The sequence below is a fragment of the Haliotis asinina genome, chromosome 5 (assembly GCF_037392515.1).
Source record: "Haliotis asinina isolate JCU_RB_2024 chromosome 5, JCU_Hal_asi_v2, whole genome shotgun sequence".
Lineage (NCBI taxonomy): Eukaryota > Metazoa > Mollusca > Gastropoda > Lepetellida > Haliotidae > Haliotis > Haliotis asinina.
In genome coordinates, this window is record NC_090284.1 from 27,766,055 (window position 1) to 27,788,940 (window position 22,886).

General features: G+C 39.9%; 1 pseudogene; it reads right to left on the reverse strand.

Moving 5' to 3' along the window:
- Nucleotides 1-3,545: 3,545 nt before the first annotated feature.
- LOC137283824 (monocarboxylate transporter 12-like) lies at nt 3,546-21,858 on the reverse strand (annotated as a pseudogene).
- Between the last annotated feature and the right edge of the window lie 1,028 nt (nt 21,859-22,886).

Genomic DNA, 22,886 nt, shown 5'->3' on the forward strand with positions numbered 1-22,886 from the left:
TTTACTTTAAAATGGAATTGAGGAATGTTGGTGCTTTTATTATTTTCATGTTACTGTCACTGTGTGTCTCTGTACAACATATTTTGCTTGTATAGTTCCATTTCATTTTACCGCTTCAGTCGAAATTTGTCAATAATGCGTCTGTAAGATAATATTCTTGATCAGATCACCCACCATGCAGATTCGTCCCAGATTCGTATGCCAGATACGAGTTGCATGTGTCATGCATCAAGTAAATATCATCCCCCAAAGAATAAAGATCATGCATCCTACACGATAAAGAGCCACCTCCTTATTTCTATTTTTAGAGTGGGGATTGGGAGGTGGTCTGATAATCAACATGTGGAGATCGAACTATAGCGGTAAGAATAGGTTCACCGCCAAATGCGATCAATACTTTAAGTTAGAGGGCACATGCTATAAACCTAATTATTTCCGATAAAGTGAGCAGTCAGTACATCGAGAGAGTTGCTATAGAATCTGAACGGAAACGTGAGAGACCTGGTTATTGACTTGCCTTTGTGAGCAGGTGTGCAACTACACTGCAGAACAACTAAGTGCGCAAATTATACCCGCTTACCATGTGCCATGTATTGCCGATAAGTTGTATGGACAGAGAAATAAAGGAAAATACGTGTTTTTTCTTTAATTGGCCCATATTGTTTCCAGTGTCAGTATTTATCTCACGGTATTATCTATACGAGACAGGGGACCCCGAGCGATATGTATTTTCGTCATTTGCATGAACCGCATAGTTTGCTTACTGTGGCGTGTGCGTGACGTTCAGACCTGCCAACTCCTCCACACATCGCATCAAAATATGCTCTCAGTAACTTTTTGTCTTTTGTCATCTGTGATGTCGTGATGTATCCAGTCTAATATGTAACAGTGCTAAACGTGCGACCAAATTATCATCATATTTTCTACAGCATCGAGTTCCCAGAGTCTGTCTACCAAAACCTTTACAGTCTACAGAGCAGTTTGAAACACCACAAAAAATATTCAGCAAGTGTACGAAGAAATATTTAAAAAATCGGATCAGATCAACAGACTGAACATTCATCAATGTTTTACATCTGGTTCGTCAAGGAGATCTTTATCTGGATAACTACAGTATGGTTCAAAATTATTGAGAATAGCTAAAGCATTTCATATTATTAAACGAGAACAAATCAGATAAAATTGAATGTATTGTGAAAGTGAACTGACCTTTTCATGTTGTGTAGGTAACAATTTAATATTTTATCAAGTCTCCTTGAGCTTCACGGCACAGTCTAAGACGGGTAGGCATACTTCCTATCAGAGAGGTTAGTGTCTCGTGAGTTATGCTGTCCCAGTATCGGACCACTTCTCTCTTCATGTCTTTAATTTTTGTCAACCCCTTTTGATTCACACATTCCTTCATCATCCCCCAAATGTTCTCAATGGGATTTAAGTCAGGACTATATGCAGGAAATGGTAATGCAGTCACATTTTTCTCCTGAAACCACTGCTTGACATGTTTTGCGGTGTGTTTAGGATCATTATCTTGCTGCAAAATCCAGTCATTTCCATAAAACACATGTGCACTTGGAAGGAGAAAATTATCTAATATGTTAGTGTAGCGTTGACTTGTCAGATTTCCCTCAAACACACACAGCGGGGTCGTTCCTAATAAGGATATCCCTCCCCATACATGAAACTTTGGGCTGTATTTAGGTCGTCGATACAACGGTGCTGACGCAGACTTTGTCCATATTTTCACATTATTGGGATATACCCATATTGAGCTTTCATCAGTAAAAATCACATTTTCCCAGTCAAAGTTTTCATGTGCCAAACACCACTCAACACGCCTGTCTTTATGTTCTTGTTTCATGAGAGGAGAAGGAATTCCAGTCTTTTTCTCCCATCCAAGATCAATCAAATTTCTTCTAACTGTAGATTTTGATACAACTGTTGATCCCCTTTCTATCATTTCATACCTGATGTTGGAGATGCTTGCCCTTTGCTTTTTAGACGCTAAAATTCCCAGCCGGGCGCGATCTGAGAAGTCCAATTTTCTGGGTCTCCCTGCTCCTTTCTGGTGCCCAAAATCCTTTCCCTCTTTAAAATTCTTCCTAATCCTATACACAGTAAAAAGAGGAGTTCCTGTTCTCTCTGCCAATGTATTTACATCATCAATTCCTTGATTATACAACTCAAAAATCAACCTTCTTTTATCTTCAGCAGACATTGTTGACAGTGCTGAGGAAAATGACGTCTGCTACAAATTCAGGGGAGGTAACTCTAATTGTACTATACTCAGTAGGCCAAGATGAGTTACCTCCCTTATACCATTACTTAGTTTTAAGTATCAGTGAATCGGTTGAGGTGTTATGGTAGCTCAAAGTAAGAAGAAAAATTCTCAATAATTATGAACCAGACTATAAAAGGAAGCAGGTGGTAAGAAGAAGTGAGTTTTGCAAGATCAGATTGCAGACATTGTGAGTGATTGTGTAAGTTTGCTTAAGCGTTTCTGTAATACACATTATTCAAGGACATATACAAACACACCTACAAACCCAGAGTCACTATATTATACACACTTCAGACGGGCGACAGATAATTAAGAAGATGGCTGCGTTCCGTCGGTACTGAGTAAGTGCATAAGAAATAATTTTGCTGGAGTGTTGGTGTAATGTGTTATCATGTGAAATAAAATTCAGCCCCTGGAGTTCTCCTGTTTAATCCGAAGGCTTCTATTATATCATACTCTGTTTTTACACATCATCTTTCATCCAAAAGATACCTTGATGCATATCAGTGCCGTCCCATAGGTGTGTGCAAGCTCCAGATTACGGTTGAATTTGCTTTGAGCGATTAATGGGTACGATTATTCAAATCAATGCAAAATCTGCTGCATCAGTGATTTTTCTGCAGTCAATACATTCGTCCCTGTTGAAAGTATCGAGAGTGGTGGTAGATCAGATGAGACAATATGTGATCTTTCTGCGTGTATTTGATACGTTTCAAGTGTTGCAACAGAATCAGTACCCCGAAGGTGTGTCCTTGAGAGGGATTCACCGCAACATACCAGTTGAATTTGCAACAATTCAGGTGTGTTGATTCAAGGTAAGTAACTGCTGTTGTCGACCTTTTCGAAACACACATAAAAGATCATCGAATTACGTGGCAATCAGACCGAGCCGCCCAGTCTGATCACTGTTATTGTAGCTTCTGTTCATAGGCGATCAAAGGATATCATGCAAGATGATCACATAACCAATGGGCCAGCGTGAATTCCTTATAGTTCCATTAGTTGCAATAGTCTACAAAATTAGTCGTTTACGTTTCGTGTATCAAGGAAGGAGCGCTGACCAAGAGGAGTGACATATCCATATGCTTGATGGGTATTAGTATTCAATTAATTGTGTTCTTGACTGTACGCACCGTGTTGAAAAAAATTCATAATCAGTTTGTAAAAGACGTGTTTAAGTATTTCAATTACAGTTCAAAAGACACTAACAGTGTTACCTGTTACCTTGATATGGACATGCAGACATAACACACATGACCAGGAACTGTTATCCACTTGTGTTCGCTGAATTCGCTCTCGCTGCAGGCGTACCTTTGACGAATCTTGTACAGATGAGTAATTATGAGGCCACAAGTAGATCCCTGCCAGATAGGTCCCTGTAGAATCTCTTAGGAAACCTGTTACAGAAGAAAACATCGATGAAATCACAAATGCTGAGAAAAATAGTTTGACACAAATACGAAACTTATGATACACTGACTTGACATTTGTACTTTTTAGTAGTGTCGAAATGCATAGATGTATGTGCTCTGAAAGACACGAATGAGAAAGCCATGATCTAGTTGTACCAGTACAGCCTTCGCACGATCGGTGGTCATGGTGTCAATTCAATTCAGTTGAATTGTTAAGGCACGTTGGTACAAATTTCAGCCTCACCCTTGTGATCATCAAATCCAAATTTATCCCATACTGAACCATTTTCCCCACTTGGTCGAACTCCTTGAGTGCAAAAAAGTTAGCATCGACTATTCATGTAGTTTTACTCTTATGTGTACATGTCTTTGTTATAAGGCACTTTAACGTCAGGATTAAGTGATATAAAGTTTATAGTCACAGTGGCAGTTTTTCAGCCATGTCGTGTTTAATGTCAGAAAATTGCTGTAATTGTATGACCTTGTTGAAATGTGCTAATTGTTTGTTGCTTTTGGGATCATCTGGAGCAGCTGTAGACTAATGAATTCTTGTAAGGAATGTCCCGGTATTTGTGTACATTATATAAGTGGTAAAAACGCTGAACATCAAGGCAGGTGGTTGTTTGAAGATCGTGTGTTACTCCTAAATATCTCTATCTACGTATTGCTTCAATACACTGTTAATTGATAACACTTCCATATGTTTCAAACTAGATTTTTTAATTTTAATTTGGAATTTGGCATGTAATTAAAAAAATTAAAACTTGAGTTCTTGTTGTGATTATGGTTAAATGCATTGTCAAGGGCATTACGTCACATATTCATTCTATTGGTCGGATCTACGTAGCAAGGGGGAGAGCACTGCACGCTAAAATCACGTATCCACGTGCCACAACTCACGTGACCTATTAATATACGTGCAGTTGATCTCACGGTAGCAGAGTAGAGTGTCATCTCAGAAAAACGCGGTTTTATGGTTAATTATTCGTTAATTTGCAATGCCACGACTGTCAAACATTCAGCGTGAACGTGCCATTGGCATGCTGAATACGAGAGCGTCCGTCACTAATGATGCGAGGGTTATGGGATGCAGTCGGCAGACCATTCATAATCTCCAGACACGTGACCATCAAACTGGCACCACAGCTGACCGCCCCCGTTCTGGTCGACCACGTGAGACGTCACACGCAGAAGACCGACAGATTGTCTTACGTCATTTGCATAATCGGTTTGTCACTGCCTCTTCCACTGGGAATGTATTGTTTGGAGGACGAGTGACTGCCGAACCCATTCGAAATCGCCTGCGCTCTGCTCGTCTTCATGCACGGCGAGGCCCCTCCTCGTGGTGGGTGCTGGGTAACGATAAGAGCTCGCTAGACACCCCCGTATGGATCCGGGGGCATATTTGGTCCACCGACCTGTTTTCTGTGGGCTACGCCCCGTGTCGGTGGAGGGCGGGAGTCTGGGGGTTGAGGGCACTGGGGCCATTTCCTTTGCTCAACACAACCCTTTGACCCTTACTTCACCTAGACGGGTGGTTGAATGGGCCTGGTTCAACCAATCGGCTGGTCATGCCGAGCCCTGAGCACAAAATCTCATTCCTCAATAACTGTTTGGCTTGGTTTTACTGTACATAATATCGACATAATTGGTTTTGAGTGTATATACACAAGTGTACAAACTTTATCAAATTAGAAGATTCATATACCATACTATATATATATATATATATATATATATATATATATATATATATATATATATATATATATATGTGTGTGTGTGTGTGTGTGTGTGTGTGTGTGTTTGTGTGTGTGTGTGTATTGTATGGTATATGAATTTTCTAATTTCATAAAATTTGCCTAGATGCTGGTGCCAGAAGGCGATGGCTCATGGGCCAATCTGGTGGAAGAATTAATGTTTTAGTTTTTCTGCTGGAGTATCTCATCCGAGAGTCATTGGTGCTGCAAGTCGGAGACCCGCTTGTGTTTAGTATTGTCCTTTGTGATACTCCTTTGTGGGCTGGGAGCTCGGATGATGAAACATATATACTACCCGTGGAATACCAAACCCCTCAAAGTGGAACAAACGTCAACTTGACAACGATGATGACGACCAACGTCCTTCCAACTCAACCGACTATTGGCCACGATTTTAGTTATGGAAACTGTAGACAAGACACCACTGAAGCTTAACCCTTTTGCTATTTCCAAGGGTATACATGGCATTGCAGGTGAGGTTAGAAACATTAGACGCTTGCGTTCAGGCTCTCTGTTGGTTGAATGCAGCAGAAAGCAGAAAGCAGCAAGCAACGAATCTGACGTCAGCAGAAGTATTTGTTGGAGTGTCCGTGTCTATCCCTGCCCACAGAACTCTGAAAACTAGTAAAGGCATAATCAGAGACAGATATGGATTGTTTGCTGATATGTCAGATATGTATGATTTATGTTAAAAGGTTCACGATCCGCAGAAACAATGAAACGGTGCAAACAAATACTTATCTGTTCTCCTTCTCATAGCCGAATCCTCCAAAGTCTGTTAAAGCAGGTTACTGCAGTTTTTCAGTTGACGTGTACATTCCAAATCCCTTGAGATGTTTTAGATGTCAAAAGTATGGGCACGGTGTTAACACTTTTACCAAGCCCATAACATGCGCCCACTGTAGTGAGAATACTCATGTCACAGAAGACTGTAACAGTGACCATAAAAAGCGTACAAATTGTTCGGGAAATCATTCGTCTTTCTCCAAAGAGTGTCCAGTCTGGAAACAAACAAATTGAAATCAATAACATTAAATTCACCCAGAACATCAGCTTTTCTGACGCCAAAACTGTGTGTGTGCGGCACACACTGAATCATTTGCACTCGAAATATATCTCAAAAGTAACTACCTCGTCGATACATTGCCAGACAAATTAGACGTGGGCTAAAACAAATAATGCTCAGTTTGTTGCACCCGATCAGTCTACTCAAACCTTGACATCTTATGTCAACACTCAGTCGGTATCTAAAGTCCCGTAACAGTCTTGTAGTCAGACTTTGTCTGTATCTGGAGAACAATCTTTGTCTCAGTCAACTCACAAATCATGATCAAAAACAAACTCGAAGAATATTGTTTAAAGTAAAACTGACTCAAGAAGAGAATCTTCAAAAAGAGTTGCAGACCGCTGAAGGGTTCAGACAATCCTGTAAAACTATTTAATAAATACGGATCGCTTGAGGCAATGGAAGTGTCAGAAAACTTCCATCCCCGGGCACATAGCTTGTCGCCCTCGAAAAAGGTGAGGGGTAGATCCCCTATTAATCCACCAAAAAGATAGTTCATTCCAAAAACATTGTGCAGTGGAACTGTAGAGGTCTGCGGACTAACTTCAATGAGGTACAGCTATTATTACAGGATTTAACACCATCAGCATTCTGTTTGCAGGAAACGTATCTGAAACAGACTAACAGTTTTACATTACATCAATTCAAAGGCTATCATTGTTTTTCTTCCCCGCGTGATCGGGCCACTGGAGGATCTTCTATCCTTGTGCGACAGGATATTATACACAGCCCTGTTACACTCAAATCTAATCTTCAAGCTGTAGCGATACGACTTACTTTTGTGTTGTGTTTGCTGTATATTCCCCCTTTATCAGCACTTCAGCAGACTGATCTTCAGTCTCTCTGTGATCAACTACCAAAGCCCTGTCTTATCATGGTGACTTAAACAGCTATAACCCACTCTGGGGAGCTACACACACCAATGGTAAAGTTTAGTACTCGAGGAGTTTATCTCTAACAACGACCTGTGCATAATTAATGACGATTCAAACACGTACCTGCATCCAGCCACTGGCACATATTCTTCTTTAGATGTGTCGGTTTCAGATTCTAACCTATTTAATGAATTTGAATGGAAAGTTCACAATGACCTTTGCAGAAGTGACCACTTCCCAACAATACTTTCAGAAACACCATCTGATTCTCTCTCATTTACAAGATATAACTTTTCGACGGCTAATATGTCCTTGTATCAAACTATGTGTAACTCGAAACTACGACCAGAATGTTTCAATGAAGTACCTGATTCCATTCAGACATTTTTAACATTTTAAATGAAATTGCTGATGAGTGTATACCTAAGTCCTTTACGACTCCACATGTACGAAAATCATGGTTTAATACAGATTGTAGACAAGCCGCAAAAGAGAGGAAAAAGGCAGAAAATTATTTCCGTCACCATCCAACTGTCCACAACTTGAATAAACTTAATATACATGTATTATATACGAAGGCACGTCGTACCTTCAAACAAAATAAACGGCTTACCTGGAGGAACTATGTCTCCAAACTTAATCAAACACGCCTATGTCCAAGGTGTGGTACATGGTTCAGAGAATAAATGGCAAAGGTTCAAAATCAGCTGTTCATCATCTTAAAGATGGAGATAATTTATTAACTGACAAAACTCAAATTGCAAATGAAATTGGCGAAACTCTTGCCAAAAATTCATCATCGGCGAATTATGTCCCTGAGTTTCAGAAATATCAGAAACAAGAGGAGAAGAATAAACTTAATTTTGATTCCAATAATGGTGAAGATTATAATGAAGTCTTTTCATTACATGAGTTATATACAGGTCTTGAGCAAGCTCACGACACTGCAGCGGGCGATGACAATATTCATTATCAGCTCCTGGAACACTTGCCTGAACAATGTCTGATGACAATTTTAGACATATTTGATAAAATATAGACGTCTGGAAAATTTCCTCCTTCGCGGCGTAATGTCATTGTAGTCCCAATACCAAAGTGTGACAGGGATCACACATTTCTAATTACAGACCAATATCTCTCACTAGTCGTGTCTGTAAAACCATGGAACGTATGTTGAATAATTGGTATCTTGAAACCAATAACCTTATAACAAATATTCAATGTGGTTTCAGGAAAAACCGTATTACCATTGATCATCTGGTGCGACTAGAATCTTTTGTTAAAAAAGCTCTAGTAAATAAATAACATGCAGTGTCCATGTTCATCGATCGCGAGAAAGCATACGATACCACCTGGAAACATTGCATTTTGAAGGATTTACATGACTTCGGTTTAAGAGGTCGTTTACCTCTTTTTTATATCACAGTTTTTAAAGGACAGGCAATTTCAATTCCGAGTGGGTTCAAGTCTGTCTGACCATTATAATCAGGATCAGGGAGTTCCACAAGGCAGTATTTTGTCTGCAACACCCTTTAGTATCACGATAAACAGTTTATCCATGTTTTTAAATGATTCAATCGATGGATCACTTTTTGTGGATGATTTTGATATTTCTTGTCGAGGGAAAAAATATGCATACTATTGAACGGCAACTGCAACAGTGCTTAATCAAAAGAAACAAATTGTGTCTTGCAAACGGCATTGAATTTTCTAAGTCGAAAACCAATTGTATACATTTCTGTAGAAAATACAAACCGCATAAAGACCCAGAATTGTTTTAAAACAGCACTCCCATCAAAGTCGTTAAGGAGGCCAAGTTCTTGGGCCTGATCACATTTAACTTTTCTCCCCCATATCAAATCCCTTAAAAATATATGCCTGAAGGCCTTGGATTTAAAATGTCGTTTCTAATTCAAAGTGGGGAGGGGATCAAGCTACCCTCCTCCACTTACATAGATCACCCGTCTGCTCGAAACTTGAACTCCATTGGTTTTGGTGGAGCCTGCAAAAGCAACCTGAAACTCTTAGATTCTGTCCTTCACCAAGGTCTAAGGTTTTGTCTTGGGTCCTTCAGAACTTCACCTACTGACAGTCTCTACGTTGAGGCAGACGAACCATCTCTTACCCAACGCCGTATAAAATTATCCTTACAATATATTACAAAGTTTAAAGAGTCTAATCCTGCATTTCACTGTGTCTTTAATTCTCCTTATGAAGATTTGTACAACAAGAAATCATCATAATGTTCCGCCTCTTGGGCTAAGAATTAAGCCTTTCATTACCGCTGCCGGCATTGAGCTGGATGCTATAGCTCCTTCCCGTCTTCTTTCTTCTCCTCCTTGGCAGTTGGTTAGGCCACAAGTTGACTTAACGTTAACTACATTTAAAAAATCAGAAACTAATGAATTACAATATAAACAAGAATACAATCAATTAAAACATAAATATAGCAATCATAAAGCCTTATTTACAGATGGGTCTGTGGACGGTGGTGCAGTGGCTTGTGCCACTGTCATTGGATCCAGAACAATATCTTCTAGATTACCAGACAACAGTTCTATTTTTACAGCTGAAGCTAACGCCATATTAACGGCGCTTAAATATATTCAAAGACACCCTAAACATAAACACTATATACTCTATTGAGATTCTCTTTCTTGCCTTCAGGCTATAAAAAATATTTCTTGCAAACATCCACTTTTAATAGAAATCATTAAACTGTATAATGATCTCGTTACTGGCCAATACGACATCGTCTTTTGTTGGTTACCAAGCCACATAGGCATGTCTGGTAACACGATGGCCGATCTTGCTACCAAGGCAGCACTCAACAAATCCGTGACACCAATTTTTATTTCCTACACTGATTATAAAGCTACCATTAGATCGTGTATCCGTGATCTGATGCAGAAGTGGGACACCCAAATGGGTTAAATACATTACATGCAATGAAACCCTATATTGGGTATACCACTTGGGCTGTTAGTCCAGATTTGAAGAGGTTATTTTGCGGCGATGTCATATTGGCCATACGAGATATACTCATGAATACCTTTTGAAAGGTGAGGATCCTCCGTTCTGCATCCTTTGTGATGAAAGAATACCCTCAATCATATCCTGTTTGACTGTGTTGAGTATTCCATCACGAGGGATCAGTATTTTAATTCACGAACTATGAAGGATCTTTATATTAATACCAGCTGTCATTTAATTATTGCATTTTCAAAAGAATTAGATTTGTTATCAGAATTGTAAATCATTAAATATTTTATTATTGGTAGTCTAGATTAATAACTGAGATTGTTAGTGACTGTGCCCTCGAAGGGGGTTGAAGTATTGTAAAATTATTGTCCTCCTGAGAGGGTACGTAAGTCCAAAACATACTATGTAAATTTAGTACGACCAAACTTTTAATCGTAGTATATTTGTTGTTTTAAATAATGACTGAATTTCAGTATAATCGCCAATGGCTGATGGTATGGTGTAAATACATCTGAGGTCCATGCAGGTAGCAAAGGTACTGTAAGTCCCCATGGTCCCTAGTATGGTGATCTACCTTCAGTTGTAGGCGATCTACAGTCCGTATTTTATATTGTATTGTCCAAATAGTGGTAATTGTTTTAACTCTACACACTAGTTTTAATTGTAACTGTGATATTCTAGTTGTTTTACTGTCCTTTGACGACACTTTATTATAATGTATACATATTTCATTTCAGTATCAAAATGTTCTCGTCACGATATGGCTGAAATATAACCGATGTGACGTTAAATAGTAACTCACTCACTCACTTTACTCCAGCAGGTGAGTTTTACACTGATTACATGGTTAAAAAAACAACTGCCCTTTCGTCTTCAGCTTTGACTGATAAAAAGTGTCGTTCAAAGAACTGTCAGAGTATCAAGAATCAAACAGTTCATGGTAATATCTGGTAGAGGAGAACGGTCAAAAATTGATTCACGCAGTGATATCTCTTTCCCTGTAACTCGACAGATGATATATCGCTCCACCCTATAATGAACTTGGGTATGGATTGGGTATTGAAAAGTTCTAAAGTGATTTCTCAGTGTTAAAAGCATCTACTTCAGACTCTGTATTTGGCTGGTATTCCGACCATCAGCTAACACTTATGTTGTATTGGGAGGCATGAAATTCTGACTTGTTTGGAGCCAGTTCTGAGTATTGAGCAACAGGTTAAGCTGCCAGACAAGGAACCAAAACACATACACCTGTCTAGAGGACACTGTCTATTGAAAGAGATTACAGTTAGTTTGCCATCATTTCAAAAATAACATCTTGATGACAAAATGGAGGCTACCGGATATTTCTGCTGATAAGGATTTAAATGTTCTTCCAAATCAATATTGATAACTTATTCTGACATACAACTGCCTTGGTATGTCAACTGGGTTTGAACAAAACATGTGACAAAACTCTATGTTGTCTAATTTATGGCCGAAGTTTGTATGTCAAAACGTTGGCAATTCAAATAACACAGGCACACATTTGAATACTATTTGAATTTGCCATGACAAACGATGTAAAACAAACCCCTGTGAACCAGCAAAACAGAACAAAGACAAGTAGAAAAACGTTCAAATTTGTATTATTTGGCAAAGAGAGCAAGTTATAGAAGATCACAAGTCAATTTCACAATACTGATTTCAAATACAATACAAGTCAGACAAAATCTAAGGCAATGGGTCACAAATATAATATAGCAAACTCACCAAAGTCTTAGTGCGAGAGAGAAACAGTTATGCAGAATGTAACACTGCGAGCGGTCTGACAGCGGCTAATGTTGATTCAAGCGTTGACGGATTTGTTGGCGATGTAAACTCCAGTGAATGTCCGTGTGTGTGTCCCAGTCTCAACACGGCAACTAGCCTTTATACATACACTCAGTCACTTCCCGAAAGTTCGGGCACATACGACCATCGCCAACACTGTAGAAATCTCTAGCAGTCTCCCGGAAGTAACAAATAGAAAACCACAGGCAGATAATTTCCGGACAGCCTGCTACCAAAATCTTAAAAATGCTGACTATCTATGACCCATGATAATTATTATTCAAAACACTAAACATTGTGACCCAATAATAATAATTACTTGATTAATAACAAAATATACAGAAAATGCACACTTGTAACAGGGTTGGGGTAATATTCCTAACGAATTTATTAATAGTTTGCCTCGGACTGTTCAGTGAAATCAGGAAATTCCGTGCCAGGTGATTTCCAACAGGCTAAATATCAGTAAGGCATTACTAACGTTAGGTCTTTTGTTATCACTTTGAAATGTCGTAAGCTTTAAAACGTTTTTTTTCATAAGAATATGGTAAAAAGGCAAGCATTTCTTGTTGGTTGCAGTAAACATTTTTAATTGTGCCTAAATCAAATAATAGGAACACTTCTTGTACAGACATGAGACGGTGAACTTCTTTCTAAACGTGACTCTTACCATGAATTCAGGACAAAATCAATATGAGTTCGTCAATATGTGTAACTCAATGAAGGATCATTGGCAGATTCCATTGAGTAAGAGGGCCGACATATGAGTTTTGTCAGCACAACTCTTGGACACCTGGGGCTAAAGAAGGCTCCAGGGAACTGTTTTGCTTACTAGTCTTGAGAGAGTCAAAACTCACATGGATGTTATCATAACTGGTTCCATGGACTAGTACAAGAACCTGACAGGCATACCGACCTTATTTAAGGAATCACTGAATTCTGTAAATTGTTATGTGAACTGTTCTGGTACCTTTTGAAAAACAGGCAGCAAATGTTAATGATATTGGCGTTGGACTTGTTCAAGGGCCAAACGAAGCACTAGACTTTGATCCTCCTATTTGCTATTATTTCATGACAGTTTGAGAAATATTTGATTCAGTCTTAATGGTGTAGTTACTCTTACTCAAATATCAGCCTAGTGGTTGTATAATGATCACCTACATGTATTTACTTCTACATACATATCCCGCCTAGCCTTATGTTTAAGTCTGGCCACAAGTGCTGCAAGCTGAATATTAATATCCCTGACTTTACTGAGATAACCACTGCTCCTGTATTTAATACTTCGTTATTAATTGCACTTACATTGTTGTGGTGTTACTAATTATTGCCATTGTAATTACGTTGCTCTAATTTGTAGCTGTAAATCTAGTTACTGTCCTGATACAAACATATATTGTACCGTTCTGAAGACACAAAGACGTTTTGTTCAGTTGAATGTATGAATGTCGACAAGTAACAGTCGACAGTATGAATGTCGACAAGTAACACCTTTTTAATACTTTCTCTTGACCCTACACAAATTACAGTAATGGTTTACCACGTAGCAAGGATCTGGCTATTTCCTCACGACACGTAATGCAGAGGGAGCATGGCAGGTTGTTGATTCAAAACAAGTCCATTAACACTGGGGACAGGAGGAAAGGCGTAGCACCCTCTAGTCAAACCAATCACAATAAAATATATATAGAATAATGGCTGTTGTAAAAGCCAGGAATGACATAAATTGTGTCAGGGTTCCACTTATGATCAGTGATGTAACAAGCATCTTGTAACGTTTCATGTAGCCTGTGTCTACCAATAAACCACAGAAAGTTTTCAACCTTGTCAGCTGCTAATAATTGCAGCCAGGAGCGACGTCATCTTCTTGTCATAGCCGAGGTGTCTCCAATGGGGAACAATGTAAACAGTCTGTAGTGTACTGCCACCATTAGCAAGAGCAGATGCAATTTGCAGTAAAACAAATACAGGAATCCGACACAATGAAAACTCTATCACGTTCGTTAAGCAGCAGGTGATTCTGTTATCCCCTTCGTGATGAACGTTACAGCCAGTCTCTAAGGGATCCATAAAGTACATGCATTGTTTCAGTCAATGAGTCGGCTATAGTGTACTTTTAAAATAGCAATTTACTCTAGTCTTAAAAAGATACTCTTTATATACATAGTTCGTTATGGATGAAAATACTGACATCACTGGAAAACATAAACCATAACTTTATAATCTTGCTTTCATGCCTTATCTTTGACTTCAGGGTATTTCACATTCACATCCACCTCTTTAACATCTAGTCCAGCATGTTTGCATGTGATTACTCTCTGAAACAAATCTCTCTCTTTCACGTTTTCGTCCTCTCCATCCTGACGACTTTGTTGAGATGGACATTCCTCACACTGGCACTGTTTGGCGTCACATGTCGGGGGTTTCAAGGGCCTCATTATGGCAGCACTTAGACAGCAATGTAACGTTAATTCTCCTATCAGTAGAAGAGTGCCTCTTAAACCGTATGTTTCGAAGAGAATATGCACAAGAGGTGGGATGGCAAATTGTCCCGAACTCCCACCTCCAATGGCTATGCTATTTGCGAGACTTAACCGCCTATTGAAATACTGACCGAACATGACTAGGCTTGGTCCGTGCATGGAGGCATTCCCGAGCCCAGAAACTAAACCATCTATAATATTTGCAGGTTACGTCTTTATACATCAGGAAATATTCTTACAAGGTTCTCTCCTTCGAAAATGTTTCATCTGCTCATGCTGGATTGTAAACATACTTAGCCTCCTAAATTCTCAGTTTGGTGGAAACACTGTGATATGGTGAATCGCGCAATCACACGCGTTCTTCCTTTCGAGAGTACTGGGTGTTATCACTACTTGATAGTGATTTATTAACACATACTCATAATATGGCGTTTGGCAAGGTAAAATGCGGGGGTGTTGTGCCATAGAGTGATGTAACTCCTCCAGCACAAATTGTTTAGATGGATGTCATGAAGGTCAGTTGTTATGTGAACAGTAATCGATATAGTACACAATGCAATAACGAAGGATTCTCTTACCAATCATTGTACCGCGGGAGAAAAGGAGATATACCATATCCGTGGCCACAAAGCTCATTGCAATTCCCGTAGACGACGTTATGGCTCCAAGAACAAGAGCTGTCTGTAGCTGACTTTGCGCGCAAAGAAGTGAAGGCAGATTGGAGCCGAAATTGAAAATGGCCACAGTCTCAGGTTCTTTAATTACCACAAAAGTTAAGATACAGTAAGTGTGCGTATATCAAAATGAATCAGATTAAGGGAACAAAACCTTAATACTTTATAGTATTTATTTGTTGTAAGCAAATATGTAAGAAAGTGTAGCAGATGTGGCTACATTTATTGATATATTTTTCCGTGTGTAATATATTGATCATGTTATATATTCCTAAATATTTTCTTATGATTGAAAAATAGTACCAGATATTGAATGTTCCCAAATAGTTTTGCATAATTATAGGTATTGAGCAGCAGCCCATTGTGTGAATTCATTGATGAGGCAGGGCATGTGCTTGTACTACATGCCATTGCAGTTATGCACGTGCGAAATATTTATAATCATTGTAATTCGGGAGAGAAAACTTCAAAGATCTTTTGACTGTGCTCATTGGGTACATTTAGAGCATAGCGTGTGTCCAAAAAAATATTTTAAGGTTTAGCTAGCTCCAGTGGGATGTTCAATATGAGCACAATGAGCTGAGTCCTGTTTTTGCGTCACATGGTTTTCACAAATTTACCTATTCAACAATCCAACTGATATTACTGACAGTTTGTGTTATTTTCTAATAATATTTTCCAGTATGCGATAAGATATGCATTGGGAACAAAAGACAAGAAAAATAATTTAAGGACCATAGCATATACTATGTCTGCCAACGAAAATAGGGGACGACGCAGCTATGACAGGAACTTTCAAAATTAAGTTTTTGTAATTACTTAAAGATTTGTCTGTCTATCCAATTCACGCGTCGAGACATACTACCTAAGTATGTATCAAAAAGGCACCCACACTCCTCCTGCACATTGCCAAGTTCAGCTACACGAATGTAAACGAGAGCATGGGATGTCAGCATGCCGTTATGACGTTATCTGTCATGAGCTATTAGATTTACATCATCTTCACGTTGCCAGACACGAACACGTGTATCAAGGTAGTGAAACGAGAAGCTACACACATCGAAAACACGAGAGAAAGCGTTATCCTTGTTTCGACGTGTACAGCATTTACGTCTGTTGGTAATAGCACAGTTTGTAAGAGGTCGTAAACGTGGCCTTGTGCGATTTCCAATTATTTACTCTTATGTTTTACTCAGATTGCCTGATGAAAGCCGATGCATTGCCCTGACTCTACTTTAGACTGAGCCTTGTTGTGGGTTGTTCGAACCTGACGTCATGTCAGTGACCTGGAAGCCTTCAGCAGGGACGATTGTCTGCACTGTGCGTTTGTTTGTTATGCTCCTGCTTCAAAGTAACATGTAGATATTCCACACACTGCCGACGTATTGGCAAAAAAGGATAAGTTGAGTACCGACTGACAACTGACCCGTATTTATGATTGCCGCCTACAGTCGCTTGTCATAATGAGCGAAAGGGCACAGGGTTGTTCGCGATAAAGTATAGTGTATTACCGCCTTGGTATTATACCGATCACGCGCGGAATCAATATCATCGCCATGCACTGTACGTACACTGGCCTACATCTGCTCTACCTTTCACAAACAAAATGGGTTTTCGGCATGTACCGCCTAATTCTCGTAAACGTGCCCTTGTTTGCCAGTTTCAGAAGTTGGGTTATACCTAATAAACCACAACTGTATTACAACACAACGGAATTAGGTGGATTAACACAGATATTGATCAAATATTATCAATTGACCTTCCGTGAAACTCCGACGTTCGTTTGGTGTGTGGCGCATCTACAAGCTACAAACATAAACTTTCTTGTATAGATATGTCTAAATATAATTTCTACTACCATAACATAGCAAATTATTCCCTACATATTTATAAATATTCATTGTAAATATATTGATTCATCATGTCTCGTCGCAATTATGGCATCGTACGTCAAAGATGTTTTATTGGTTCGATCACAGCTTCATTGGCATCCAATGTGTGCGCTGTTGTGAGATGGATTCAGATGTCAACAGAACGGGACCTTCATGTTGCCCAATAGGAACAGTCTCTACACATTCCGAACCAGCATATTTCCTAGGTCCAATGTTGTTCATCCTGTCTACGCGTGTCATATATGGTTGGTGTGGTGCGTCGACTGGGGATCGGCTCATGGATAGGATGACTGGAGAATTAGCTAGTGATTAGATGAACACTACGTGGACGATGTTGAATGAATACGTTTTTTGAAGACGAAGGCATAGTTTAGTTGTTCAAACTTCTTTAGTTGGTTTCACAAGACATGACAAACAAGTATACATGAATGAGGTGAGCGGACTTCAAGTTCAACCCTAGGGCCTTTCCTGCGCGCGGCATAATCCTGCTCGCGGTCGACCCTACAGTCGGAATGCCGGTCTCCATACTCACATCTCACGTCTCACCTCCAGTATAGATGTGAGCATACATATATATATAGGTTTTAACAACAATAGACAGGCAAAGATTCAACAATGGACAGAGAGAAACTAATAGCACTTCCTTCTACAGCTGATGTGATGACAGACACAGCCAAGAGGGATGACCAATAAAGGCCAAAAATGTCATATCCAGTAATTAATGGAAGTGACAAAGAGGAACAGGGTAGCTGACAAAACAATGTACTCTGCGGTAGTGATAAAGATCAAGATTGCAGACTAGATAATAACTAAATATCATATAGCCTGGCCACCTAGTTTTTGGTCTGTAGAAATATTTGGACATGGCTGTCCTGAAGTAGACAGTATAACAATCCAATGACTGTTTGCGCTCTGGGCTTAGTTATGCCCTGACATCTATAGAACATGTTGGGAGGAGCATTATGGTCACTTGCTGTTGACTCAAATGATTCTGAAACCCATGATTTGTTCTGTCAGTGGTATCTGCTCCGAAGGCAATGCTTATCCCCTTTCAGTCATGCTTCTATCCCTGAATGGAATGCCGAAACATCTGCTTGCAAACTTGTTAAACATCGGAAGCAGCTGAACGAGGGAAGGCCTAGTTCAGCTCAATTGTATCTATTTTTTCATAAAATAAGGATTTAAAATGTAGCGTTTTGAGCAAAGTGGATTAAGAACCATATTTGTCCTTGATAATTTAGGGGAAATTGTGTTTCTTTTGAATGCAAACGACGTGGTTCTGGCGGATTATTGCTTTACAAAGATTTGATTTCATAAACGGTTTCGTTTTCTTGCCGGAAATGAGGAATAGAGATGAATGTGAGTTAGTGTAACAAATTTTGTAATGAGGACATGTAAGAAGTCCTTTATTCAGCGTTGAAACAGAAACCTGTTATGAATATATGTATCTAGGTATTAGTTTGTCATCCCATCCGTCTATTGAAGCTGTTCTGGCTTTACATGTGTTTTCAATGATGTAAGGCATGCTGGGCTTATTTACTGCTACTTTCCATAAAATTATGTTTTCGCCACTGGGAACACTCGATTATCATCTATCACTCTCTATCTCTTGCTCTCCCCCGCCCCCCCTCTCTCTCTCTCTCTCTCTCTCTCTCTCTCTGTATAGATCGATAGATAGATAGATTTAAACAGGCGATTTCCGCGGGTGTATGGGCAAAATCGGAATATGCAAGTAAGCCTACATATTTCCTCTTGCGAATGTGTGTGTATAGTAAATATCAGGAAAGCCTTCCTGTTCTATTGAAAGTGATAGCAAGTATTGTTTGCTCAACACGTACTTTGCCCAGTTTAGTACACTTATGTACGAGGGTTGGATGAAAAGTTCTAAGCCTCACTGTGAAAAAAAGTTACAAAGTCCACGTTTGTAATTTATTTTTCTACATAGTCCCCTTCCAAGTTCACACACTTTTGCCAGTGATGCTGCAAGGCCCGAATCACGGTCAGGAAGAAATCTTCTTCAGCTACCCTAAAAAAATCAGTCACAGCGGAAATGACGTCATCATTACTTGAAAAATGGCGACCGGCGAGTTCCTTTTTCAGGTGGAAGTCAGAAGGAGCCAAATCAGGTGAATAAGGAGGATGGTCAATGAGTTCAAAGTCACAATCGCGGATTGTTGACATGGCCACCACCGATTTGTGAACAGGTGCTTTGTCTTGGTGGAAGAGGACACCTTTAGCGATCATCCCTCGTCGTTTGGCTTTGACTGCTTCTCGCAACTGGTTCAGTAGATCAGCATAGTATCTGCCGTTAATAGTTTGACCTTTTTCAAGATAATCAATGAGCAGAATACCCCTGGAATCTCAAAAGACTGATGCCATCACCTTTCCAGCTGAAGGAACAGACTTGGCTTTCTTCGGAGCTGGTGAATCAGGATGCTTCCACTGTTTTGACTGTAGTTTTGTTTCTGGTTGAAAGTGATGTATCCAGGTCTCATCCATGGTTTCAAATCGTGCCACAAAATCATCGGGATCTGCTTCAAAACGACGCAAATTGTCAAGGGACGTCTGGAATCTGACACGTTTCTCTTCTGCTGTCAAGAGCTTTGGCACCCATCTTGCATAAACTTTAGTCATTCCTAATTCGTTGGTGATAATATGCTCAACCCTCTCATGAGAGATGCCCACTACACTAGCAATAAGTCAAGTAGTCAATCGTCGATCATCCATCAACATATCGAGCACTGGCTTGATGTTTTCTGGAGTGGTTGCTGTTGAAGGCCTTCTTGAGCGTGAGGCATCATCAAGGCTTTGTCTGCCACGCTTAAATTCTGCAGCCCACTTCTTTACTGTGGAAAATGAAGGAGCATCATCCCCTAGAGAGGAGACCATGTATCTGTGTTGGGGACATCCCTTTCTTTTGCAAGTACTTGAAGACTGCCCTGTATTCAGTTTTGTCCATTTCTGATGATTTCAGAGGGTAGGTTTACCAAAAGAGCTGTAGTTGAGATAAAACTATTAGTAGGTTTGTAGTTCTTGTGTCTATGATTCACTAAATGATTGTCCTCATTGGTAGCAAACACCTGTCTCTACCTGGTGGGGAAAAACCACTCAGGCTGAGAACTTTTCAGCCAACCCTCGTATCAATCTCACCCAAAGTGCAACTAGTCAGTGCTTAAAGAATGGGGGTCTCTGTTAAGTGTCAGCTGTTCGTACGCTTTTAATCAAATTCATCTAGGTTGTTAATATTGTCAACTTGATCCTTCTCGCATAGCCGGTAACATGTGACCGTGTGACTTTATCTTAACGCTCAAATAACTGGCTCCGCGAGGGAGCTATTCTGTGTTTGAGTCCGGCCAGGTGGTCTGGGACATCTGAAGGCTTCAGCCACAGCGGTGGCCGTTTTTTTTCGAATTTTATTTTGGCCGTTTTCGCTGGGGTCCGTGTTCACTATAACCCCAGATGAGAACTATTTGTTACGTTCACTGAATTCACACTTGAGTACTGGCGTTGTTTTACAAATATAAAGGGTATTGTATAGATATAGTTGGCCCGGTCTTGATGTTTACAGAACACTGCCATCTAGCTGGAATTCTGCTGAGTGTGACATTAAACAACAAACAAACCAAATGATGTAAAACGTTGAAGATGTAAATGTTTTTTTACGGGAATGCGGGAAAATATATTTTGATTTCTTTAAATAGTTAACAAAGCTGGAAGTACGACATGCTGTGATAGATCTAACTAGCCAGACATGTGGTCAAAGTTTTAACCAGCAAGACATGTTGTGATAGGTGTAACCAGTTAGACATGTGGTAATAGGTCTTACAAGCAATTCATTCTGTGGTAGGTCTAACCAGCTAAACATGTGATGATAGACCTAACCAGCAACACATGCAGTGACAGGTCTTACCAGTTAAACATGCAATGTCTAGCCAGTATGACATGCGGTGATAGGTCAAACCAGCAAGACATATGGTGATAGGTCTTACCAGCTAGTCATTCTCTGGTAGGTCTAACCAGCGAGACATACTGTGGTAGGTCTAGCCAGCCAAGCATGATGTGATTGGTCTTACCAGCTAGACATACAGTAACAGGTCTTACCAGGTAGACACACTGTGATAGGTCTAACCAGATAAATATGGTGTGATAGATCCTACCAGCTAGACATGTGGCGAGAGATCTTACTAGCAAGACATGTGGTAAGAGGTTTAACCAGCTATTTATGTGGTGATAGGTCCAACCAGCAAGACATACTGTGGTAGGCCTAACCAGCTAGACATGATGTGATAGGTCTAAACAGCTAAATATGATGTAACAGATCTTACCAGCTAGGCATGCAGTGACAGGCTCGTACCAGGTAGGCACATGGTGATAGGTCTAACCAGCAAGACGTGAGGCAAAAGGTCTTACCAGCTAGATAGATGGCAATCGCTTGCATACCAAGAATGACCGACGTCATTGATACAGTGTCGTGCAAGGTTTCTCTGAACTCCACGATGAAGATACCGAACGACTTCAGTAAGCCGACAACAGAAAAGTTCATCACAGCTGTAAATGATAAAAAGACGCAGCGTTTAGTATTTCGGCCAATACTAGGAATCTGGTGTATAAGCAGATCACTCGACATCGTACTGCCATTGATAATAAGTCACTGATAATGCTTGAACATGTTGCATTGAACGAGTAAAAGTGACAAGTCCGGTAACTCCATTTTCACGACACGTCGATCTTTCTGTCTGGAAACAACTAATTAGGATACGTCCGCTGTAAGGTTTTAGCCAACACATCACTTCATGGAGTACGGACGCGACATAGCTGACGTCACAGATGTTTAGTATCCATTTGATGTAAATTAGTGAACAAACATTAATCAGTCACAATGTCTCCTGGCAAAAACAAACATGAGGTGTAATAGCATTGAATTAAGGTCACTCACCATCCATGCCCACCCCTATCTTGTTCTGAGCCCGTCATATCTGTCAATGTGGCAGAACGACTCCATGAACTTGCAGTCTTTAAATCAAGTCAAGATGATTAATACAACAATTGATGGGTACACTAGTGACATGGTTACCATCCAAGCGATTCCCCTATCTTATTCTGAGCCCGTCATATCTGTCAATATGGCAAAACGACTTCACCATCTTGCAGTCTTTAAATCAAGTCAAGATGATTAACAACTCTATTCATGGATACACTAGCGACAAGCGTGATTAATACATTTAACATAACTGGCAAGTATCTACAAACATTCCTTTGTAAGGATTCGCATATCTCCACAATTGGGCGTGTGTGTGCTTGATATAGGAGTCTCTAATAATTCATATGCCAGCAGAAAACAGCACAAACAAAATGGCGTTGTTGTTAGCCCCATTGATACACAAGCCCAGCGTGTGGGTTACAAAAGATACGTGAGCCGAATGAACGACAAGACTACCGCCATAGCAAGTCATTCTCCTGAATATCGATCGTTAGTATGAACATTAATTCCCGACATCCTCATTCTACCTACTTACCAAGCTGTTCTCACCCCTCGCCAACGATATTTTATGATGGAAGTGGGCACTTATATGAGAGATCCATTTTTCTATTTACATAATGAAACCCGCGGTTAGCATCAGGTATACCACTGTGACGATGACCCCTCGATATAGC